Genomic DNA, 25,819 nt, shown 5'->3' with positions numbered 1-25,819 from the left:
TTTTTTTTTTTGAGACGGAGTCTCGCTCTGTCAACCAGGCTAGAGTGCAGTGGCCGGATCTCAGCTCACTGCAAGCTCCGCCTCCCGGGTTTACGTCATTCTCCTGCCTCAGCCTCCCGAGTAGCTGGTACTACAGGCGCCCGCCACCTCGCCCGGCTAGTTTTTTGTATTTTTTAGTAGGGGGGGGGGTTTCACCGTGTTAGCCAGGATGGTCTCGATCTCCTGACCTCGTGATCCACCCGTCTCGGCCTCCCAAAGTGCTGGCTTGAGCCACCGCACCCGGCCAATTTTGCCGTTTTTTTAAGTGTTTGCTGCTTCCAGGGCCTAATACTTACACATGCAAATGCAGGCACAGCCAGAAGGTGGAGAGTTCAGTTCTTCAGAAATTAAGGGGTCTCATTTTTTACGTTGAATCTGGACATTGGCCCTCAGATACCCTTGATCAACTTAACCAATGATTTTCCCTACCTAAGCACATAAGAAAAAGATAGAAAGAGGATAGAACACAAAAATCCCCTGAATTTCCTAAAGCCAGAGTTCCCAGCCCCTGCACTATTGCCATTTACTTCCCGTTTCTGTTTGATCCAGTCAGGCATCTGAGGCCTCTAACTGGATCCAATCTAGTTAATGATCAGATCCAGTACAATCATGGACCCAGTCCAATTTCTGTCATAACTGCTGAACCCCGTTTAGATCTAAAATTTGCTCAAACTTGGAAAGCTCAAAATACAAATCCATGCAGCTTTGGAATCAGAGAACTTACCCATGATCCTCAGGTGCTACCAGAGGGCAGTGGACACAGTGGGCCCGGCAGGCATCTCACTTGGTGCCCCTAGGAGCTGCTGGGAGTCTACTGCAAATCCCACGCTGACATCTTCTGCAAGAAGGAAAACATTAGACAAATTAACTGAGTTTAATTGAGCAAAGAACAATTCAAGAATCAGGCAGCTGCCAGAATCAGAGATGCAGGAACTGCCACAATAGGAATTTCAGGGAAGGTTGAGGACCTGGGGATTTTCCTCAGGTGGTGCTGATGGATATCTTTTAGTTTACCTCCTGAATGAAGGCAATTTTCTTAGAATTTATTTTAGAAGGTTTTAGTGCCATTAGAAGTAAGTCTCCTACTCAATTTGCCTGGTTCTAAAACCAGCTTTTTCCAATTGTATAAGCAAATAAATTATTTTAGGCATTTCAAAAGACCTCCTGGGGGAAATGTACATATATTATATATATTTACAAATATATAAAATATATATATATAATATATATAACTTTTGTGGGAGTGGGATATTTGGGAATTCAGGCTTTTACCTACTACCTACAGAACAAGAAATAGGAGAGAAAGAAAAATGAGTATTTAAGGGTTGCTTTGACAGAAATAAAAGAACCAGGGGACACAAAGTTTTTTTTTTTTTTAACATATAAAATGCTTTTTTATTTCCCAAGTGTCCTGTTTCCCTAGCTCTGTCAAACATGATTGAGCTTATCTGCCTGGGAAATAGCAGGGCTATGGAAATTCTTATTTGGTTCAGCAGCCACCTGTTACCCCAAATGTCTTCTGTGGTAGCAATGTTGATTCTCTGAATCCTGCATCCATGAAAAAGAAGTGCCCATTCATTTCCTTTTATTTTACAAATATACAAAGCTGGAAGGTTGTGCTGTAGCCAGAGCAAACTGTACAAAGAGAAGAGTTTGGCAATGCTGGAATAGGAAGGAATAAAATAACAAATTTAAGGCTGGAGGGGAAAGAAATTGGAGGAAAAAAGTGAGATAAAAATTAAGTGTGCAGGGAGGGTGAGGATCACATCTAAACCTAATGGCCAGAGACCAGATTATGCAAATTATTTCAGGCAGCTCCATACTGTGCTCCACCCAAGCACCCAGCCAATGAAAGAACATTTCTTTAATTGATTTTTCATGTCTCTAAAACTACCAGAATTATCTAAATTCTTTAATGGTATAAAAAAGAGATATTTTAACTTAATGAAATCAATGTGATGCCATTTTGATAAGAAAGTAATACATGAAGTGATTAATAAATTTGGGAGTTTCAGTTGAGCCCTATCTATACCCACTACCATCAAAATAAGAGCCTTCAATCAATTATATTTAGTGCATTCCATGTTTCTGGGAAGACATCATCATGTCCTCACCTTCGACATAATCCTTAGAGCCATTCTAGACTCCTCTGTCTCTTTCACCATCTCCCCAAGCTTTAGCATAAGAAATTACTAATACAGGTAGTATCTGTTTCCTCAATATCTCTCAAATCTGTCCTCTCCTGTCTATCCACACTACCACTACTTCAGCCTAGGTCATCCAATTCCTCATCTGGATTTCTGATATGAACTAAGTGGTCTTGTCTCCTGACTATACTTTAAAGAGAGAATTTGCTAAACTGCAAATCTGTTCTCATCATCTTCTTGCATATCTTTCTTTGGGGTCTTCCACAGCCCTCGGAATAAAGCTTACACATATCCCTATCCTTACAGGACATTTCCTTAATGGCCTTTCCAGGACAATCCTCTCATGTCTTTAGGGGCTATCCATGCTATGCCATAGTGACATTGCTTCTAACGTTTTATGCTGTCTCATGCCGTTGGAGCTTTGTTGTGATACTGGATAGTCTTGACTATTCATCTCATGAAACTGTGTTTCATAAGTGTAGAGACCGTGTCTTATTTGTTGTTGTAGCCATGGCACCTGGCATAGTGTTTGGCACATGGTATAATGAGGCAAAAAACTGGTAACTTTTAAAACAAATTGACAATTTTAAAAGGAAGAAGTGTTTGTGAGCTGGATACCAGTACCATAGTCATGACTGTGAAGCTATCCCTGACCATCCTAAGAAAACATAATGCTCCTGGAAGTTTGGGCCAATGGGAGAAGGCTAAGGTGGGTTATGGTCACCAGAAAAAAGAAAAAATAATAAATGCTTAAAAGCAAACTGTCTACTGCATAATTTTGCAGAGGGCTGGCCCTGATGTAAGGGATGGCTCAAAAGGAAATTACTGCCCGACACAGGAGGAAAGAATACCAATTATTTTTCTCTTAAGCAGGGCCAGGCCAACTCAACAGAAAACCAGAGAGGATGGGCAATGCATTCCTGGAAGGAAGCTACTGGTGCTGGTGCCATCAGCCTGGTTGACGAAAGAGACATGATCTAGGAGCCACCCAGCTGAAAGCTGGTACACCACAGACAGACATGCTTCTTGGAAACAACCTCTGGCCATCAGGAATTCAAGCTTAGCCTCAACTTCTCAGATGGAGCCTTCTAATTTTCCTTTTCCCTCCCCTGTGCTTCTTCCAGGAAACCTGCCTTGTCCTCTGTGGTAGTTGTGAAAGATCAAACGTGCCTTTTACCAAAAAGCCAGGACTTTCATCTCCTCCCGGCTCCTTTGCGTGTATCCACATGGGACGGCTCATACAGGGACACTCCTAGGACCTGACATGGGGCCACCTCCACTCTATGCCTATGAGCTTTTGTGTGGAATGAGAGTACCCGAAGTCAAGGGGGAAGACCAGACCCACTAGTCTAAGACAGTAAATAATTATAGAATACTGTGACCATGAAATACACCACTTTGAATAGAATTTGTCTGTGATATATTTTGAGCCAAGACAATTTTTGCATGCTTTTATGCCACTTCTTCATGATGTTACTCATGCTAACAACTAATTTTAACCAAAACGTTACCAGGAGAATAAGGCAAAATCAGAAAAAAAAAAAAAAACATGGCCTACCCAATTAATTGAAAATTTAAAAATAGTCATTGAAATGGGAGAAAGAGATCTGACTCCACTTTGGTACCCAATCTCTTCTCCCAATATTCCAATAAAGTTTCCAAACTTATCCAGACATTCTCCACCTGCTTCCCAATAACTTTTCAGTGGGTTTCTTCTACATACCTACCTCCTCCATTCTGCCGAGTTGTACCAGTGCTTATAACCATTACAGCATAAAATCATTCCTCTTCCACTCTGTCTCCCCCATCATCTACCTTCCTTCTGGAAGGTAGGGATTTGTCTCCATCATCTCAACTTGTCATCATTAGGTCACTCTTTCCTTCTAAACACTACTTCCTGTGCCTCACTGCTAGACTGCCACCATGGCCAGGGATCATGGTGTAATTCAGCACATAAAAACCAATGCACAAGTACTGGTTGATTGTCTAATTTGGCTGATTCCATGTACCTGAACACAAAACTTTGGACATGGCTATATGTTACGTGTTGAAACTGTGTGCTCCATGTACACAGTTCATAAATAAGACCGTAGGGACTATGTCTTATTTATTGTTGCAGTCATGGCACCTGACACAGTGTTTGGCACACAATAGAAGGAGGCAAAAGACTAGTAACTTTTAAAGCAAATTGACAATTTTAAAAGAACAGAGTGCTTGTGGGCTAGATACCGAGATTACAGTCATGACTGTGAACCTATCCCTGACAGTACTAAGACAACATGATGGCCCTGAATGAATATAAAACATGTCCAAAGTTTTGTCTTCAAGTACACTGTTGCTCCTTTCTGAAACCTTCATTTTCTCACATTAACTTAAATACTGCATGCAGATGGAGGATTTTGTCTACCCATGAGAGTTTGATAAAATATCAACCCATAAGAAGGTTACAAAAGTACAGATGTTGTCAACCCTGAACATAATTTTGAGCTTGGGGAAGCAGTGACAATGTGGTCTAAATGATTCCTCACTCATGATGCTCACAGAAAAACATTCACAAAGCTCAATCAATAGCTCCATTGAGGCTAGAAAATCAGGGTAATTCTGGAAATAGAGAGACCATAGGGTATATACAGAATAGCCATTGATGGATGATGTACTGTTTTTATAAATCATAGGGTTTCTAGCCCACAGAACAACTCGATTTCTTTGACTAACCCACAGTATTTTTAGCCACTGCACTGACAAGTTCCATGTCTGAATAATATTCCTCTTTTGCTTCCTCAATTCTTGTGTCTTCCTTCCTTCCTGCTGTGAGATGCTGTGTCTACTGTGTCTTGCTAAATCACTACCATATTTACTTGTGTTTTTTCTGCCAACATGCTCAAAACCTGTTTTGTCCCATCTGGGGGAAAAATATAACTTGAAAAAAGTAAAAAGAAAATTGTGTCTCTGTATGAATAGATATATTCCACGGTATTTTCTACCTCATTTTGAACCCTTCCTGGTTACCAGGTATCATTAAGCAATTAACACATACTATCACATTTAAAATTCACCACATTCACAGTTTAGGTACCTGTTATTACCTTCAGTTCAATTTATGAGGAAATGGGCACAGAGAAACTTTTCCAATGTCATTTGCTAGTATATTGTAAAGCCAAAATTTGAGCCTAGGTCAGTTCAAACTTTTAAGTCTTTGCTACTAATCTTCTATGACTTTGAAGTCCGGATCTTCATTTACCATTGCTGCCTCCAATTCTGGACATGCTCATCAATTTCAAAAGAATTCTTGTCTAATGAAATTGTGTGTCACATAAGAGCACAGAAATCATAATGATATAACTAAGACTGAAAGAATTTAAATGACTTAATGTAAGATGTTAAAGCTATTTCATGTAATCTCAAATCAAAACTAAGTTTTTCCTGTCCTTCTGTTGTTCTTTTATCCTTCTTACAACACTGTGACCCTTAAATTTTTCCTATTTTTTTAAGAAACAGAGTCTTCCTCTGTTGCCCAGACTAGAGTATAGTAGTGCAATCATAGCTCACTGCAGCCTCAAACTGCAAAGCTCAAGCAATCCTCTTGCCTCAGTCTCCTGAGTAGCTGGGACTATAAGCAAGCACCACGTCTGGCTATTTTTTAAATTTAATTTAATTTTTTGTAGAGATGGAGTCTTACTATGTTGCCCATGCTAGTCTCTTGGTCTCATGCAATCCATCCACCTCAGCCTCCTAAAGTGATGGAAATACAGGCGAGATCCACTGTACCCAGTCTTATTTTTTCTATGAATTTTTGGTGAGCAGTATTTCTTTTCCTTCACAGAAGCAGCCCTATTTTGTCAAAGAAGAATGAAACATCTCAGAGGCAGAGATCCAAATACACTTGACCCTTGAACAATGCAGTAGGTTAGGGATGTCAACCCCTTGTGCAGTTGAAAATCCATATATAACTTTTGACTCCCCAAAAACTTAACTAATAGTAGCCTAGTGTTGACTGGTAGCCTTACTGATAATATAAACAGTTTGATTAACACATATTTTATGTTATATGTATTATATACTGCGTATCATTCGAAGCCATGATGTACACACTAGATAAATAAACCTTTTTTATTCTTAAGACTCTTGGTTATGAAGGATGATTATGTAAATGCAAGATGTGAATCTATACGTTCTCACTTTATAAGTTGCCCATGGGAATTCACTTCGTTGGTGGATGAGACTAAACACAAGCAAGCCAATGCTAGGCAAGCTTCAAATTGGGCCTCTTTGTTTTGGATGGCCTCCTGCACCCCTTTATCTTTCTCCTGTCTCCTGGAATTCATCTTCTTCCCTGCTCATCTACCACCTGTCTATAGTTTCTCACTGATTTGGCTGCCCAAGCACAAATAGTACTAACTTCTCTTTTCTCGACCCCTGTTACCCTCTCTCTTTTCCCTTTCCATGAATTCTCATTTGCTAAGCTGGATGATCTCACTTAAGTTTTTGAGGTTTTCAGATCTCTATTATTCTTTTCCATTCGTTCCCCTGTCCTTTGCTGAGAGCTCCCATGACCTTCCAATACCTTCTTCAGTCCAGCCCCTAAAAAAGAATTCCACCAGAACAGAGCCTTGCTGTAAACTGGGAACCTTTCCAGTACCCCTTTTCCATGACTACTGCCCTATCAACATTTAAACTATCTGAATACTCTTCCTTCAAGTCTTACACTTTTGGGTGGTTAATGAGCACTAAAATTACTAAACTAATCCCAGCAAATGTGTGAGCTTCCTAATAATTCACCCCATAGTAATCAAATTCAAAAGCACATGTGTATAGAAAACCCTCTCTAGAAGTGGCTGCATTTAAAGACAGCAAGATAGGTTCCTCTAATCTCATAATATAGACTAATCACTGCTGGCTTTCTTGACCTCCAAAGCTAAGTTTATTACTCCAACTCTTGATAATTACCATTTCATTTCTCATTGTTTCCCTTAAATTACATGTTTCAAATAGATGGTTTATAATTTCATTAGATGATAGTAAAAGCTCTATTTTTCCTTTTACTTATAGGGTTTTTTTTATTATTATTATTTTTCTCAGAACTTCTCTGAGCTTATTTCTTTTTTTTTTCTTCTTTTTTTTTTATTATACTTTAGGTTCTAGGGTACATGTGCATAACGTGCAGGTTTGTTACATATGTATACTTGTGCCATGTTGCTGTGCTGCACCCATCAACTCGTCAGCACCCATCAACTCGTCATTTACATCACGTATAACTCCCATTGCAATCCCTCCCCCCTCCCCCCTCCCCATAATAGGCCCCGGTGTGTGATGTTCCCCTTCCCAAGTCCAAGTGATCTCATTGTTCAGTTCCCACCTATGAGTGAGAACATGCGGTGCTTAGTTTTCTGTTCTTGCAATAGTTTGCTGAGAATGATGGTTTCTAGCTGCATCCATGTCCCTACAAAGGACACAAACTCATCCTTTTTTATGGCTGCATAGTATTCCATGGTGTATATGTGCCACATTTTCTTAATCCAGTCTGTCACTGATGGACATTTGGGTTGATTCCAAGTCTTTGCTATTGTGAATAGTGCCACAATGAACATACATGTGCATGTGTCTTTATAGCAGCATGATTTATAATCCTTTGGGTATATACCCAGTAATGGGATGGCTGGGTCATATGGTATTTCTAGTTCTAGATCCTTGAGGAATCGCCACACTGTTTTCCATAATGACTGAACTAGTTTACAATCCCACCAACAGTGTAAAAGTGTTCCTATTTCTCCACATCCTCTCCAGCACCTGTTGTTTCCTGACTTTTTAATGATTGCCATTCTAACTGGTGTGAGATGGTATCTCATTGTGGTTTTGATTTGCATTTCTCTGATGGCTAGTGATGATGAGCATTTTTTCATGTGTCTGTTGGCTGTATGCATGTCTTCTTTTGAGAAATGTCTGTTCATATCCTTTGCCCACTTTTTGATGGGGTTGTTTGTTTTTTTCTTATAAATTTGATTGAGTTCTTTGTAGGTTCTGGATATTAGCCATTTGTCAGATGAGTAGATTGCAAAAATTTTCTCCCATTGTGTAGGTTGCCTGTTCACTCCGATGGTAGTTTCTTTTGCTGTGCAGAAGCTCTTTAGTTTAATTAGATCCCATTTGTCAATTTTGGCTTCTGTTGCCGTTGCTTTTGGTGTTTTAGACATGAGGTCCTTGCCCATGCCTATGTCCTGAATGGTATTACCTAGGTTTTCCTCTAGGGTTTTTATGGTTTTAGGTCTAACATTTAAGTCTCTAGTCCATCTTGAATTAATTTTCATATAAGGAGTAAGGAAAGGATCCAGTTCTAGCTTTCTACTTACGGCTAGCCAATTTTCCCAGCACCATTTATTAAATAGGGAATCCTTTCCCCATTTCTTGTTTTTGTCAGGTTTGCCAAAGATCAGATGGCTGTAGATGTATGGTATTATTTCTGAGGTCTCTGTTCTGTTCCATTGGTCTATATCTCTGTTTTGGTACCAGTACCATGCTGTTTTTGTTACTGTAGCCTTGTAGTATAGTTTGAAGTCAGGTAGCATGATGCCTCCAGCTTTGTTCTTTTGATTTAGGATTGTCTTGGCAATGCGGGCTCTTTTTTGGTTCCATATGAATTTTAAAGCAGTTTTTTCCAATTCTGTGAAGAAACTCATTGGTAGCTTGATGGGGATGGCATTGAATCCATAAATTACCTTGGGCAGTATGGCCATTTTCACGATATTGATTCTTCCTATCCATGAGCATGGTATGTTCTTCCATTTGTTTGTGTCCTCTTTTGTTTCACTGAGCAGTGGTTTGTAGTTAGGGTTTATTTTTAATTTAAAAAGTGATGCAAGCTTGTTTTCACAATTAAATATAAGAGTAGTGAAGAAAAGGTTAACAATCTTACTTTACCCCATTTCTACTCCATCAACTCTGATTAACCAATGTTAACAATTTGGTATGTATTCTTCTACCTTGTTCTCTGTGATCCAAAAAATTATATCCAAAATAAGTACGTATGTTCACACAAAGATATGCACATGTGTAAATAAAGTATATTATTGTACTTCAAACATGGGATCATTTTATACCTATGACTCTTTTGCTTACTTTTGTTCTTAATAACATATCATGGATATCTGTCTGGTCATTATATTCTATATTATAGAGCCCTATAGTTTAGTCAAGCTTCTCTCTAATAAGAGATACTCAGGCTGTTTCTAGTTCCAGTGCCACTATAAATAACAATACAGGAAGTATCACTGAGTATAGCTTTGCATTTAATGTTTTTTCAAGCTGTAAGATGTATTTCCCAAATTGGGATTGCCCAGGTCAAATAAAATGTACATATCCTGAAGAAGGTTGGTTAGAGTAATTCTCACTCTCATTAACAACATCCCAAAGTGTCCATATCCTTGGCATATTTATAATATCATTTTTAAAACTATAAATATATTATTTGTTATAAGCATACAAATGGGGTATATTTGTCTGTATGGGGGCTTGTGTCTACTATAATGAGACCCTTAAAACTAGGGGACTGAGGTGGAAGGAATGAAAATAGTTACCTGAGGGCCACCTTTAAAAAGGAATACTAACATTTTTGTATGTGTTAAACCTGGTTGAAAATACTGCCAATGACCCTTCTGGGAGCATAAAGATAGAGGTAGACATTTTAGGAAACATGAAAGCAGCCTTTAGAATGGGTCTGGAAAGAGGAAGAATGTTGTTATTAGCAGCAAATTGCAAAACAAGCAAATTGTTCTAATTTAATGTCTGTATAGGGAAAATTTGGCCAGTTTCTTTATTTTTCCTATGCTTTGTCGATCTGTGTAGCGACTTGTTCCCTGAAGTAGCTCAGAGTACACATGAGAGGCAGTACAGTGTATAGTGAATAACAATGATGGAAGTAGTAACAGGAGTTAATATTGATTGAGTGCTTGCAATGAACCACATGTTCTTCCACGTGCTAAGTTGAATTCCCTTGATATCACCATGCACTGCACCACCAATATGCAGAAACTTCCTATATTCCTAGAATGTCCAGTCGGTCCTAGCCATATACATGCATTGATGGGATGCCCTGTTAGGAGTTACATTTGAATTTGGCCCCTACTGCCCACATCCTCATCTTTCTGCTCCCATTCTCTTCTTACTCCCCTGCTTTGCACCCACAGTGCTAAATAGAAACTGCTAAGGTGAAAGTCACTAGGTGACCTCTATATGGCCAAATCTAAAGAACACTGTCTTCAGTTTTCTCCCCTTTGACATTTGGTCACTGTAAGTCTTCATGAATTCAACTCTCACCTGTCTCATCATGCATATTAACCCTCTTGCCTGGCTTTCTTTCATTCCTCCTTTCTTCTTCTCTATTATCCCCTTAAAGGCTAGTCTTCTCCAAGACACTAAATTTGAATCCTTTACCCATCTACGGAAAACCCAATCCATATCCATGAAATCAAATACAACATATAGGTTGCCAATACACAAAGCTAAAACTCCAGGACTGAGTCCCTTCTGACAACCACATCTTTATCTCAAACTACTTAGCAGAAGCACCAGATACATCTATCTATGATTAAAATAAAACTCACTTTTTTTCCTTTAAACAAGCCTATTTTTCCTTCATATTCTCTGTGTATCATGACTATCCAGCTACTACTCATCTTACAAATCTAAAAACATCATCCTAAATATCTCCTTCTCTCTCAACTCCCAATAATAGCAGTTATTTATTGGATTTTGATGTGGGGCCATATTGTTTTTATACTTTGATTCATTTCATTAAAAAGTGTCCCACAAATTAGTGGCTATAATTCCCACTTCACAGGGGATAAAGCTGAGTCTCAGAGACACTCAGTAACTTGACCCAAGTCAGACAGATAGTACAACGCAGTATGAGATTGAAATGAAATTCTGTTTGACTTAAAACTCCTTGTGTTCTCAACTACACTGTGTGACTGCTCACCCAGTACTGATAGTGATTATAATAGCCAATGTGGACTGAATGACTATGTTTGAAACACCAGATACTAAGAACTTTTCACAAATTAACTTATTTAATGCACACAGAAGCTCTATGATTTAGGTACTACAATCCCATTTTACAAATGAGAAAACTGAGATTCAGAGAATTTAAAACTTGCCTTGTATGAATAACCCAACCAGTAAGCTATAAAGTTGTAGCTCCAGGACTCAAAACCAAACTGTCTATGCTTCTGAGATCTTCCTCCCCAAAAAGCACTTTAATCTGCCTCTCTGTCTTCATCACCACTGCTACTATCCTGGTTCAAACTCTCATCATTTCCCTCTGCCTTTTGTCTCCTACTCTATTCCCATTGAACCTACTGCACTTCATACATGGCTGCATCATTAGCACATATGACGTGATTTCCTAACTCTTAACTTCTCAGGGACTTCATGAGGGCAGGTATTTCATCTTATTCATCTCTGTTTCCATCCAAACATTGATACATTTTAGATAAATGGATAGACAGGTGTGTATTCTCCCCAACCATCAGTATGGCTTATTTGTGAACAAATCTCTAAGGTTTCATCCCCAGCCACCATGTGCAGAGAGATAAACAGATTGAAAAAAAAAAGGAAAAGCAAATCAGTACACTGATACCACCACAGGCAGTTTAGTAATTCTATTCCTTACTTAACTTTCTCTACTAGATCATTAGCAAGACAATTTACAACAAAAACGAAGATAGTAAGTCCAATTTTTAAATTATTTTTCTTTCTAGAGTTGGGTCTCACTTTGCTGCCCAGGTTGATCTTGAAATGCTGGCCTCAAGCGATCTTCCCTCATTGGATTCCCAAAGCTTTGGGATTACAGGTGTAAGCACTGCACCCAGTCAAGTCAAATGGAATACAGGCTTACTTTTTATTTGTTTGTGTTGATTTTAAAAACAATAAGGATTTCCAAGTGAATAAAAACATGGAAAGAATATATTTCTTTACTGTATGATCGTACCTAAACTGACATCTTAGCACTAAGTATAATGGAATTATCCCTGTCTTTAAAACTTGAACCATAACATATCTCATAGTGTGGATAGGGCCATGTTATATGGTTGTAATAGCGTGGATTTTTTTGGGATCGGGGGAGCAGGACACAGATTTTCAGAGATGTCAACTTCCTGTAAATTAGCATACTGGTGGGAATTTCAAATAAGTTTTCAAATTTTATAAGAAATTGGCTAATATCTACCCAAACACCCAAATTTGTAGCCACCAAATAATTGACTCCTTTGAAGAAGACATTTTTCCCTTTCCACAGGTATATCACTGAACAGCCCTGGACATGGTGAGTCTAGAGAACCAAATGTGAAAAGGAAACAAGTCCTGGGCTTCTTCCCAGTATGCCAGGAAAGAAACAGCAGTAGGACTTTTAGAACACTGGGAATTGGTAGGACAATGCCCTGTTTGTAAAACTTGATTTATTCTGAAAGAAACACTTGATTCTATTCCTCCTGATATCTCAAACTCTGCTAATTTCTAAAGATGGCCATTCAAAAAGAGCACATCTAGTCATTATTCGCTTTGTCTCGAAAAACATTTTTTACTCTACTTCAGATAAAGATGCAGCGCCTTATCTTTGAACAAACCACTAAAGTTTTTTTCCTGGCCAATCTTTTTTCTTTCAATGAAAAAAGAACACAGAATTTGACATGTTACGAGTTAAATCCAACTGTTCTCTCTTAAAATAGGTAAGACATTTTGATCTTCATTATCTATATCTGATATGAAAACTGACTTTTACTTTTAAGTTGTCTTTCTCCAAGTTGCTGAAAACCTTTTAGATAGCATCTACTTCACTGTGAGAACTTTTAAAAGACAAAGGGATAGGCCAGGGATTGAAGTGGTTTCAAATTCATGGCTTACACTGATGTGTCAGTCAAGGAAAATTCAGAATGACCAGTGCTTGAGGGTTGAGCCCTATCCTTGAGGATCTTTGTCAATGAAATATTTGGCCCAGGGGTCACTGGTGGAGCTGAGCTATGCCTTGGGTGCCAAAGGACTGGCATGCTGTGTAGCCATGTATAAAACAGTTGTTTAAAGTATTCATTGTTTTATAGGTTTGCTATTAATTCTGATATTAAAAAACCTTGTGAAATACCTTAAATGGAAACACAACTACAAATGGGGAACTTGAAGAAGCTTTGTTCACCCAGCCTCTGATGCCTCAGCTCTATGAACCAGAGGTCTCTTCTTCTGTATCCCTTTCTTTAATAATAATGACTGTGTCCTTTGACTGCCCACTGCCTAAAGGCTGTCCCCCAATATTCTGTTATCAACCAAGAGCTCTTCTACTTCTAATCTTAGTTAATTTAGGCTGCCTCCCTGTCTTAGTTAATTTAGGCTGCTATTACAAAAATATCATAAACTGAGTGGCTTAAACAACAGAAAATTATTTCTCGTGATTCTGGAGCCTGAGAAGTCCAAGATCAAGGCACCAGCAGATTCAGTGTCTGGGTCATAGATGCTGCTTTATTAAACTATGTCTTGGTATGGTGAAAGTGGTGAGGCAGTTCTCTGAAGCCTCTTTTTATAAGGGCACTGATCCTATTCATGAGGGCTCCATCCTCATTACCTAACTACCTCCCAAAAGCCTCATTTCCTACTACCATCATCTTGGGAGTTAGGATTTCAATATATGAATTTTCAGGGGACACAAACATTCAGATCATAGCACTCCCCAAATTACTGTTTTCATAACACAGCAAACTGCATGTTTCACAAAAAGCAAATATAAAGAAATATATCATTCCTCACCATACAATTAACGGCTCCTTATCACCTACAAAATAAAATCCAAGTCCGTGAGCATGATGCTCCAGTCAAAACCATATGTATTAGTCTGTTCTCATGCTGCTAATAAAGACATACCAGAGACTGGATAATTTATAAAGAAAAGAGTTTTAATTGACTCACAGTTCCACATGGCTGAGGAAGCCTCAGGAAATTTACAATGATAGCAGAAGTCACCTCTTCACAGGGTGGCAGGAGAGAGAATGAGATCCAAGCAAAGGGGAAAGCCCTTTATAAAACCACAATATCTCAGGAGAACTAACTATCACAAGAATAGGATGGGAAAAGCTGCCCCCACGATTCAATTATCTCCACCTGCCCCATCCCACAACATGGGATTATGGGAACTACAATTCAAGATGAGATTTGGGTGAGGACACAACCAAACCATATCATTCTGCCACTGGCCCCTCCAAAATCTCATGTCCTTATTTTCAAAACACAATCTTTCCTTTCCAACAGTCCCTCAAAGTCTTAGCTCATTCCAGCATTAAACCAAAAGTCCAAGTCCAAAGTCTCATCTGAGACAAGGCAAGTCCCTTTTGCCTATGAGCCTGTAAAATCGAAAGCAAGTTAATTACTTCCCAGATAAAGTAGAGGTACAGACATTGGGCAAATACATCCATTCCAAATGGAAGAAAATGGCCAAAATAAAGGGGCTACATGCCCTATGCAAGTCTGAAATCCAACAGGGCAGTCATTAAACATTAAGGTTCCAGAATGAACTCCTTTGAATCCATGTCTCACACCCAGGTCACAATGATGCAAGAGGTGGGCTCTCACAGCCTTGGGCAGCTCCATCCCTGTGGCTTTGCAGAGTACAGCCCCCGTCCTGGCTGCTTTCACAAGCTGGCATTGAGTGTCTGCAGCTTTTCCAGGCATGTCATGCAAGCCGTCAGCGTATCTACCATTCCGGGGCCTGGAGGATGGTGGCCTTCTTCTCACAGCTCTACTAGGCAGTGCCCAGTGGGGACTCTCTGTGGGGGCTCCAACCCCACATTTCCCTTCTGCACTGCCCTAGCAGAGGTTCCCCATAAGGACTCCACCTTGGCAGCACACCTCAGCCTAGAAATTTGGCATTTCCATACATTCTCTGAAATCTAGGTGGAAGTTCCCAAACCTGAATTCTTATCTTCTGCATACCTGCAGTCCCAATACCACGTGGAAGCTGCCAAAGCTTGGGGCTTGCACACTGAAGCAATGTCTTGAGCTATACCTTGGCCCCTTTTAGCCATGGCTAGAGCAGCTGGGATGCAGTCTCATGACTGCACACAGCACAGGGCCCTAGATCTGGCCCCAGAAACTATTTTCCCTCCTAGGCCTCCAAGCCTGTGGTGGGAGGAACTGCCTTGAAGGTCTCTGACATGCCTGGAGGCATTTTCTCTATTACCTTGGTGATGAACATTCAGCTCCTCATTACTTATGCAAATTTTTGCAGCCTGCTTGAATTTCTTCCCAGAAAAATGGGTTTTTCTTCTCCATTGCATCTCCAGGCTGCAAATTTTCTAAACTTTATGCTCTGCTTCCTCTTGAACACTTTGGCACTTAAATATTTCTTCTTCCAGATACCCCATATCATCTCTCCCAAGTTCAAAGTTCTACAGATCTCTATGGCAGAGGCAAAAAACTACCAGTCTCTTTGCTAAAGCACAGCAAGAGTCACCTTTACTCCAGTCCCTAACAAGTTCCTCATTTCCATTTGAGACCACCTCAGCCTGTACTTCATTGTCCATATCAGTATCGGCATTTTGGTCAAAGCCATTCAACAAGTCTCTCAGAAGTTCGAAGCTTTCCCACATCTTCCTGTCTTCTGAGCCCTCCACGTCTCTAAGAAGCTCCAAACTTTCCCACATTTTCCTGTGTTCTTCTGAGCCCTCCAAAGTGTTCCAACCTCTGTTTGTTACCCAGTTCCAAAGTTACTTCCACATTTTTGGGTATCTTTATAGCAGCACCCCACTCTCTGCAGTACCAACTTACTGTATTAGTTTGTTCTCATGCTGCTATAAAGAACTGCCCAGGACTGGGTAATTTATAAAGAAAAGGGGTTTAATTGACTCACATTTCTGCATGGCTGGGGAGGCCTCAGAACACTTACAATCAGGGTGGAAGGCAGCTCTTCACAGGGTGGCAGGAGAGAGAATGAGAGACAAGTGAAGGGAAAAGCCCCTTATAAAACCATCAGATCTCGTGAGAACTAACTCACTATCACGAGAACAGGAAAGGAGAAACTACCCCCATGATTCAGTATCTCCACTCATCCTCCCATGACATGTGGGGATTATGGGAACTACAATTCAAGATGAAATTTGGGTGGGGACACAGTGAAACCATATCTCCATGCTTAAAGAGAAATTTATATTCATATATTTAAAAAGAAAAAAATGCTGAAAATCAAAGATCATATTATCCATTCAAGAAGTTAGATGTGCAAACTAAATGCAACACATGAAAAAAGGGAAGAGATGAGATAGAAATTAATGGGAAAACATACTGTGAAGACAATGGACACACCAAAAGTAAGTTATTTGTAAAGACTAATTAAACTGATGAGCCTCTAGTGAGACTAATCAAGAAAAAAGAGAGAAACGGCACAAATAACTACAATAGTGAGAAAAGGGACAACCATTACTCATTCAGACATGCGAAATATAATGACGACATTATGCAGCTGCCAGTTAAATATAGGAAATGCAGTTAAATCTGAATTTCAGATAAACAATAATTTTAGTCACAAATATTATTTATCTGATATAGATCAGAATAATTTTATATTGTTAAAGATATTGAAACCATAATTTAAAATCTTTTCAAACTAAAAATATTCCACGTCTAGAGGGAATCACTGAGAACTATATCAACCATTTAAAAAAGAAAACAAATTATTTCCAATTCATTTTATGCAACCAGCATAAACTTTATAATAGGCCAGACAGAGCATTAGGAGAAAAAAAATTCTGGTCAATTTCTCTTTTAAAGTAGTACAAAAGATGTATGATCTATAAAGATTAAACAGCTCAACAAAGTTGGGTTTATTCTAGGAATGAAAGGTTAGCTTAATATTTTGGAATCAGTCAATGTTATTTACCACATTAACAAAATAAAGAAAAAATATTATTTAATCTTACATAGAAATAAAGCATGTGGTAAAATTCATGTTTACACAAGGATGTTCTGCCTATACTTTGTTCTGACAACAGTGAAGACAGTTGGTATACCGTGTATGTTAAGTTATTGCAAGTTGTATACTGATTGAATTAGCAATTTCAGACTTGTTCCAGTTGAAAATAATTTCAAGTTGATAAAAGCGCCAAGTTGGAAATAGTTTAGCTGTGATGTGTCTAAATTTCTCAGAGAACTATATTCATATTCCTGGAATCACAAGAATATGTTTAAATAGGAAGGGTTTGGTCAGAGTCAAATAGGGCAAAGGTCTCTAAAAAGGTGATCACGTTCGCTGCGCAAAACTAGCACCATGGTTATAAACCTCTGCCTCATGTCAATAATATTATAAAAAAAAAAAGCCCCATGCAAATGAAGTGAGCAGTAAATTGAGTGGAATAGATTATACTCTCTGCCTAGTAGAGAGGTTTGAGAGAGGTAATGGAGAATTCACAAGTGTAGGTTATACAAAAGAGAATTCAAGCCTGCATGCTCGTGGTAGAAACCTGCCTGCACAGATAAACTAAACATGCTAACATTCTAGTTGGCACACCTGCTGTTCCAAGTGGCCTCTCTTGCATGGAAGGAAACCTCAAAACTGGTAGGAGGCTCCGTCCCCTGGTATGGTGGTTTTTGCAGATTAGCTTGGGCTCCTGGCAATTGAGGCAGTCTTTTGGCTTCATTACTTTTGGTGGGACTTGAGCCCACCTAATGGGTTAGGATAAATAAACAGAAGACTCAACATATACCTTTAGATTTGGAGAAAGTGGTTCTTTCTACATTATAAAGATCACATTGTACACTCAACTTTATATTTAAATATTTTAATTTAATTTTAAATTATGAAAATTATTTCCCTTGAGGCTAGAGTTCCTATCATAGTTTTCCTGATGCCTGGCACTCAGTGTTGAGTGAATAAAAACAACTTAATATTAAGAATCATATTAAAAGTCTGTATTTTATGAATATAAAGGTTTAAATGGGTAGGAGTCTTTCAAGGAGCGTTGAGTAGAACTGAATAATATGAAGTTGAAGAGTATTGGGCAGGGGGAGGCAGCTTAAACTTGGATCTCTCTAAACAACATTCCCTGTTCAAAGAGCTTCCATGGCCCAACTCTGCCCATTGCAATGGTTTTCAGCTTCTGTTAATAAGAGCCCAGGAACTACAGAAAAGTAACAGAGGATTCCAGGAATGGCTGGGATGGGAAGGGAGGAGGAAGTGTGTGTGAATTAATGAAAAGATGAATGAAATGTTTCTGAATGTTCATTCCTCCTCCAACCAGAACAGCAAAGTATTTATCAATTTTTAATGCATTCATTTATGGAGAATATTTTATTTGGAAAAAAAGGAGTTCACTTGCTTGATATGAAAACCACTGGCTGTTTAGTAGTACTCTATCATACAGTTGGTAACAAGGAGACTGCAGACACCGTCTAACGAGCTATGGCAATGGCAGACAAATGCAAAGAGAGTAGGCTGAACACAGATGGAGTGACAGAACTGGCTAGACGCTTCCCAATCCTGGTTCCTCCTCCTCGACACTCAGGAAGAATAGATTTTCCAGCCTTCTTTGCAGTTCGGTTAGTGTCATATGACTGAATCGGACCAACTGAATGGAAGTAAGAGCGATGCATGCTATTTCCAGGCCAGTCCATAAAATATTTTGTCAGATCTTCAACATTTTCTTGTCTCTCATTTTTCCTTCTGTATGCATTAGTTGTCACTTTGAAGTGACAACATGGCAGAGGCTCAAGATGGTGGGTCCTTGAGCTGCTACTTTCAGACAACCACCCAGGATTGCCATCCAATCAGGAGCTTCCATATTTGACTGTGCTGGGAAGCCCCAAATTTTAATTGGGTTGACCCACTGAGATGTCAGAGTTTAATTGTTACTATAGAATAGCCTAACCCAGTATGATCAATCAATATGGTAAAAGACTGGAATACTCTACCTAGCATAACTGGTATCTGGAGAATCATTTTAATACCCCCTTTTTTGATAGGAAAAGAATATTTCATGTAATACATATCACAAGAAAATCTGGTCATATAATAGAAGCAGGGTAGTTTTTATTTCTTTTATACGACGTAATTTATTTTTAAATAAAAATATAATGCCTTAATGTACTTTTAAATAAAAATAAAATAAGAATATAAGAAAGTAATACATTGTGTTAATTGCACTGCTGTGTTTTTTAAAGGGGAAAAATATACCTCAATATTGGTCCGTTGTAATAGTAAACAATAAAATTCTAGTTTCTCTTATTTTCTATTTATTTATTTATTTATTTATTGAGAGAGAGAGAGAGAGAGAGAGTATTACTCTATCATCCATCCAGGCTGGAGTACAGAGTAGGTGGTACAATCCTTGCTCACTGCTGCAGCCTCAAACCCCTGGGCTCAAGCAATTCTCCTGCCTCAGCCTCCCAAGTAGCTAAGACTACAGTCTCGTGCCACCATGCCTGAGTAATTTTTAAAATGTGGTGATAGCGTCTTACTTTGTTGCCCAGGCTGGTTTCAAAGTACTGGCCTCAAGCAATCCTCCCACCTTGGCCTCCCAAAGTGCTGAGATTACAGGGGCAAGCTACTGTGTTAGTCTAGTTTCTGTTTTCCAGCCTTAACTATATACAAATCTTTCAGAAGTTTTGTCAAAATTAATTTTCTTCACATATTCATGTTCAATAGATAATAAATGCTTTTTTGTCCATGTATTCCCTGGTAGTTGATGAAAGAACATGTTTTATTAATTTTAATCTCATGAAATTTCTTTCACATGAAACAGCAGAGACACAAACAGCTAAGAAAATTCTTAAACGTAAGTCCAACCCTTGGCAAAGTTTCATAAAAATTCCATTTCATAATAAATTCCAGAAATCACATACTTCCCATATCTTTGTTTTTTTGGTATCAGTCTAGGCCCTTTCAAAAATTTTTACAGTCAAAAAAATTCCCCTAAAATACTTTCAACAGAAATTCATCATAAACTTCTATTAAACCTAGTAAAAACTTCTCTAAGTTTTCCTTCTGCTTTAGAACTAATGTCCAGATCTTGGTGAAAATGATCAGGACATTCAGACACTGACTTCTGATTTCTTCTGACAATGTGAAAGTGGTATCTTTGTTATTTCTATGGGTAATTTTTTCTGATCTGAATTTTTTCCCATGTAATGTCCAATTCCTTACATTTTTCATAGTTGATAGCCTTTTCCACTATTTCTATGCACTAGTCTTCAAGGAACAAGCTTGAAGTTTGTTTCTGGTACATCATTAAACCATTTCTGGCTGTTTGCAAGTATTTTTGTGTCTGGTTAACTTTGCCTACAACTTCAAACCGGAAACAAAATATAATTCAGAAAAGAAAAAAAATAATATAGCTATCTTTGTTAATCTCCAATACATTGTCTACATACAGGAATATACACTACCATGGGGGTCAAAAATATGAACTGTACCAGAATGAAGCTTGAAGGATTCTGAACCATAAGAAACCTCCTCTGGAAATGAATGTGGTAGCTGAGTCCACACGTGTGGGAGGCCAACTGCAGAGCTGGGAGTTGTCACAATTAACTTCCACAGAGAATTCAATGTTTATTAAATAAGTGATTTAAATGTGCTAATTTGAAGCGTGCATATATATTATCGAAACACACCTGCAATCACAGCAAATGTTTGGAAATTAGACCAGAAAAAGATCCTTTCATTAATGGTACTTAAGAATTTCTGAGCATGGTGACAATTTAAAAGCAGATCAAATTTTAGTCAATGTTACTGTGTATTTAAGTTCTGTATGGGTAATGTACCCCCTCGTTGTCTGTACCCCAGATGGACTCTTTCCACGGTCCAAACCTTGGCTGGAACACTGAGGACATATGTATCCAACCTCTGCTCAAATGTGGATGGATGATCATGTAACTATCCAATTACCAGGATGGAAAATAAGCAAACCCTCAACCTTCAACAAACATAGAAAGGGCAATAGGAACAAGAATCTGCGAATGCCTTTATGGTTTTTCATCACAGTTTTGCAGATAGCTCTGCAGACAGCAACTATCTGTAAATAGCTGTAGATAGTTACACAGTTTATGATAACCCACTGGTCATAAACTGTGTAATGACACAGTATTTCCAAAGGAACTCTTTACAGTAAGAATAAGAATTTCCACCAGATAGAAAAGAGACATTGCACATACAGTAGTGTCACACTTAAATCACTTATTTAATGAACACGGAATTCTCTGTGGAAGTTAATTGTGACAACTCCCAGCTCTGCAGTTGGCCTCCCACACGTGTGGACTCAGCTACCCCATTCATTTCCAGAGGAAGTTTCTTATGGTTCAGAATCCTTCAAGCTTGATTCTGGTGTAGTTCATAAGTGGCAATCATAAACTGTGTAGTTCCACAATAGTCCTAGTTTCAATATTTTCCTGGGAAAAGAAACATTTTGAGAAATCCCTGACCTGTGTGGTCCATTTTCATGGTACTTAAGGCTTCTTTCTAACACTAGATTGTGGCCATTTACCTTAAGCAAAGCTTTGTTTCCACAGCTTTGCTGGTCTCAAGAGACCAACTCAAATATAGAGAAAAAATATGTCTTTTGCTCGGGTACAGAAACCACATTGTAGGTCAATAAATAGGAATGCCATCTTGATGCCATTTAATCCCACACCTATCCCAAACCCAGCACATCTTCAACTAAAAGCAGAGCAACCATATAACTGTTGGGAAGGGGAGAGTAACCAAAACCATCAGGGTCATGGTGGAAGAAACTCAGAAACGCATGCTGAGGTAGAAGCTGGGATGACTGCAGTACAGTAATGTCTCCTTTCCATCTGGGGGAAATCCTTATTCTTACTATCAAGAATGTCTTGGAAATACTGTGTTACCGCTATGGGAGAAAGAAGAGCTCCTCTAAGATTTCTAATTTCACCCCGGAGTGTCTTCTCTTTTTCCTCTACCCTACTCAGCCACCCCAGACTCAGTTAATCCTCCTGAAAACAAAATACTTTTGCAGTTAGTCATTCCAGCCTTATTTTCTCAGCCATTCTGTTTTCATGCCATCTCCCTGACTATGATTATGTTGATCCATGTATCAGTGAAACAAAGCCCAGCATAAGCTCAAGACCTTGGGTCGTCCACCTCATAGCTCATTTTGACAGACCGAGCCAGAGGTTTTGTTTTGGTTTGGTTTGGTTTGGTTTTTTTACTCAGTTTTGTTTCCTTTTCCAACTGAGAATATCTTCAAGTTCAGGGACAAATTTATAGACTTATGTAGTGAGTTCTCTGGAATTCATCTCTGTGCTTGTTACCCCTTCTGCCATGGCACAGAGCACATCAGACCCTTCCTCTGTGAAAAGGACAGATTCCTGGTGTTCTCAAGCTTAGCCGACTGCCACAGCGTGGTGTGGTGTGACTGCCATCTGCTGGCGTGGGGCTGACATTACAGGATGGTCACCATGCGCTCCCTGGTAAAATAACCAAGAAGTACTTGTTTGGACAACAGAAGCTTTCTCTGGAGAAATGAAGAACGAGTTTTGTTATAAACCTTGTCCATCTCTAACACCAAAAAAATATCTTTTACTCTAGAAAAGCTGAAGCAAAATAGAAAATTGGTTTATGGCAGACTTCCAAGTGTTCAACACAGTGAGGAAATGGGATTATCAGCTACTACCCTTATGACCACAGCAGAACCCGGTATCATAAATTGAGAAACCAAACCTCACTGACTTCGGCAACAAGTTCCTACCTTGTGAAGCCAGTTGTGTGTGGACACTAACACCAATAACAGGTTGAGGAATCTTCCTTAAGATACCGAAAATGTCTGCAACCTTTTTCTCTTTAAAAGATTGTGTTTTTTTGGAACCCAAGTGACTGAAATATAAGCACTGACATTTAGGGGATGAGAGATGGTTTTTTCTCATTGTAAAAGCCATGCCTCAATGTTTAAGGATCAGTATTGTGCATAAGAGATTTATTTATACGAGCTTGCGTTTAAAACCAGAGCCAGGCACTTTTGCCCAGTCCTGACTTTCTTTCCAAGTCTTATCTTCAGGATGTGTGGAACTGCACAATTCGTGGCAATGGAAGCCAAGTTTCTATTGCTGACTTCAGTGGGCGTTGCTGCTTATTTCCATGTCAAAGAATGGGACCTTGTATAATTGTGAATAGACAACAGGGAATAATTTCCCATAGAGAACACCCTGATAGCAGAATAAAACTAAACTTCTTGAAATGACTTTATTCATTGTAGAAGCAATAAAGTTAACACTGAAGGCACTGTCTGCTGTTAATCAACACAAATTTCTTCATTAAAGGTTATGGGAACTGAATCACATTTTGAATTATATAAAACCAAGGGTATATAATAACTATTATATTTCTATGCTTACACAAATGTAATTTTTCTTATCCCCAAAGCTGTTTCTCCCCCAGGATTCCCCATCTTATAAATGGCCACACATCTGCTCAGTTGCTTGAACCCCAAATGCACAAAATAATCCTCGCAAGCTCTACCCTCTCACTCACCAAACCCAATCTGTCTCCATGTCTTGGCAGCCCTACCTCAAAATCCAAAGCTATCTCAGTCTCTATATCTACAGGGGCCAGCAGAGTCCGAGAGTCCAGGCCACTTCCATTTTTCTTTATCAGCCATACCCTGGTTAATGGTCCCTGCATCCACTTTTGTCTCTTCATCTTCAATTCTCAGAAGCACAGTTGGAATGATCTTTCTAAACTATAAACCTCCAGGGATGACCCAGAGAATAAAACCTGAACCCCATAGCATGGTTTACAAAGCCCTTCCATAATCTTGCCTCCACTTATTCTTCACTCTCTTCAGCTTCCTTCCTTCCCACCTCTCAATATACTGCAGGCACTCTGGCCTTCTCTCTGTTCTTTCAACTCTCCCAGGCTGCTCCCACTTAGGAGTTCAGATTTACTTATTTCTCTGTATGGCACCATATTCTTGCACATCCAGCTCCTTCTTTTCATTTCAGTGTCACAGAGAATATCACTGCCTCATGCCAGTACACGTTCCTGAGCACCCTGTGAAAATCAGCCCTTTCCCTTCTGCTACTTCATAACTCCATTTTACTTGCTTCATACCACTGATCCTATCAGCAATTATCTTGTTCCTTTTTTCCTTTTTACTTATATTCTAGTATTAGAATGTAAAGCCATGAGAATAGAGACTTTGCTATCTCATTTAACATTGTATCACCAGTACCTAGATTAAATCTGGCACCTATTAAGTACTTAATAAATACACAGTAAAGGAAGGAATGTGTGTGCACATTATCCATCTAATTACATTTGCCTATAATTAAGGTTTTCTCTTATAAGGAAGAATAATTGGCACCATTTTAGGATGAATCTCAAATTGGATCATGTGTAAGAGCTTGAGCTCTGATATCAAGCACTATTGGTTGGTGTCTTAGGTGAGGATACCCAGTATCAGCTCCTGAGAAAGAATTTGTGTGCAAGTTGTTCATTAAGAATGGGATCCCCAGGAAACTTTTAAGGGACCAAAAGAAGGAAAACAAAGTAGGGAAGAAGCCAAGCAAGGGCATGACCTCAAGCAAAAGGTTTGATGAGGAAAAATACAGTCCAGTCCCAAAGGGGCATGCTGGAGTGGAAGTTACCCCTCAAAATCATCTCAATCTGAATCAAGGATGCTGGGATTTCACAATCCAGCCCAGGCAGGTGTTGGCTAAGAGCCATTGGGGTGGTCACACGCTCCCAGGCCCTGCTTATGGGCAATGAAACTCTATTACATCCAGCCCCTCCACTCTTCATCAGTCTGACTTGGGGTATGCGGAATAACATCTCTAAGAATGAATTTATGAGTAATTTCCTTTTGGAAAATTTTGTGCATTAAATGAGGTAATGCATGTAAGAGAACTTTGAAAATAGCTGTTATTTATGATCCGGTTTTTTAAAAGCGATTTGAGGGTTAGAAAGAATATCTAGGAAGTTAAGTTCTTACTTAGGAATAGAAACTGAGTGACATCTCTGGTAAATTGTCCAGTCCAATACATACAAAATTGAAAATAGAAATGGGGAATGTAGGGAGAAACACTGCATAGTAGACTTAGGAAAATAAAAAAAGCAACATAGCATCAATACCATGCTCACTCTTGTGAATGTAAGTTTTCTATGGAGGCCTCTTAGGGTCTTGGAATATTGGCAGAAAAGAGAGAAGTTTGGCTTTCTGAACACACAGGAGGTGAGAGGTCTAACAATTTTCAGTTCCTTTAGAGTAAGAGAAATGGGTTCTGCCACAGTGATAGGAAATGGAAGCAGTCGTCTAAAATATTTATGTTTGCACCCAGAGAAACTATAAACAGTTACTGGCATCAGTTTGGATTCGTCAGCATGTGTTGTCAAAAAATAACTTTGATCTTAGAGAGAAAAGCAGCTGGAGCATCTTCAATCCCAGATGTGATCAGAGCCCACTATTGGATAATATAAGAGATTTCTGCAGTCTGAACCAGCTTCAGGGAAAAGTGAATGAGATTTATTTGCCATTTTTTCTTCAATGATGGTGAGATCTATTTAATAAGCTCAGGTAAATGTTCAAGTAAACGGTAGAATTTGGATCTGGGATAAATCAGGCAAAACCACCAACCCCCACGACTGCTGGAGAGACCAGCACAGT

At 39.0% G+C, this 25,819-nt stretch overlaps 1 long non-coding RNA gene across 2 annotated transcripts in view; it reads right to left on the bottom strand.

Annotated features, from left to right (window-relative positions):
* Positions 1-209: 209 nt before the first annotated feature.
* LOC103887068 overlaps positions 210-25,819 on the bottom strand; it is a 142,983-nt gene continuing 117,373 nt past the window's right edge. For both annotated transcript variants that reach the window (XR_004185919.1, XR_002523962.2), the window contains one exon: positions 210-877. This is a non-coding gene — a long non-coding RNA (uncharacterized LOC103887068). The remainder of the gene's footprint in view (positions 878-25,819) is intronic.

This window comes from Papio anubis, chromosome 8, assembly GCF_008728515.1.
Source record: "Papio anubis isolate 15944 chromosome 8, Panubis1.0, whole genome shotgun sequence".
Classification (NCBI taxonomy): Eukaryota; Metazoa; Chordata; class Mammalia; order Primates; family Cercopithecidae; genus Papio; species Papio anubis.
The sequence above is the reverse complement of the archived record's forward strand: the minus strand, read 5'-3'. Positions and strand labels throughout refer to the sequence as shown.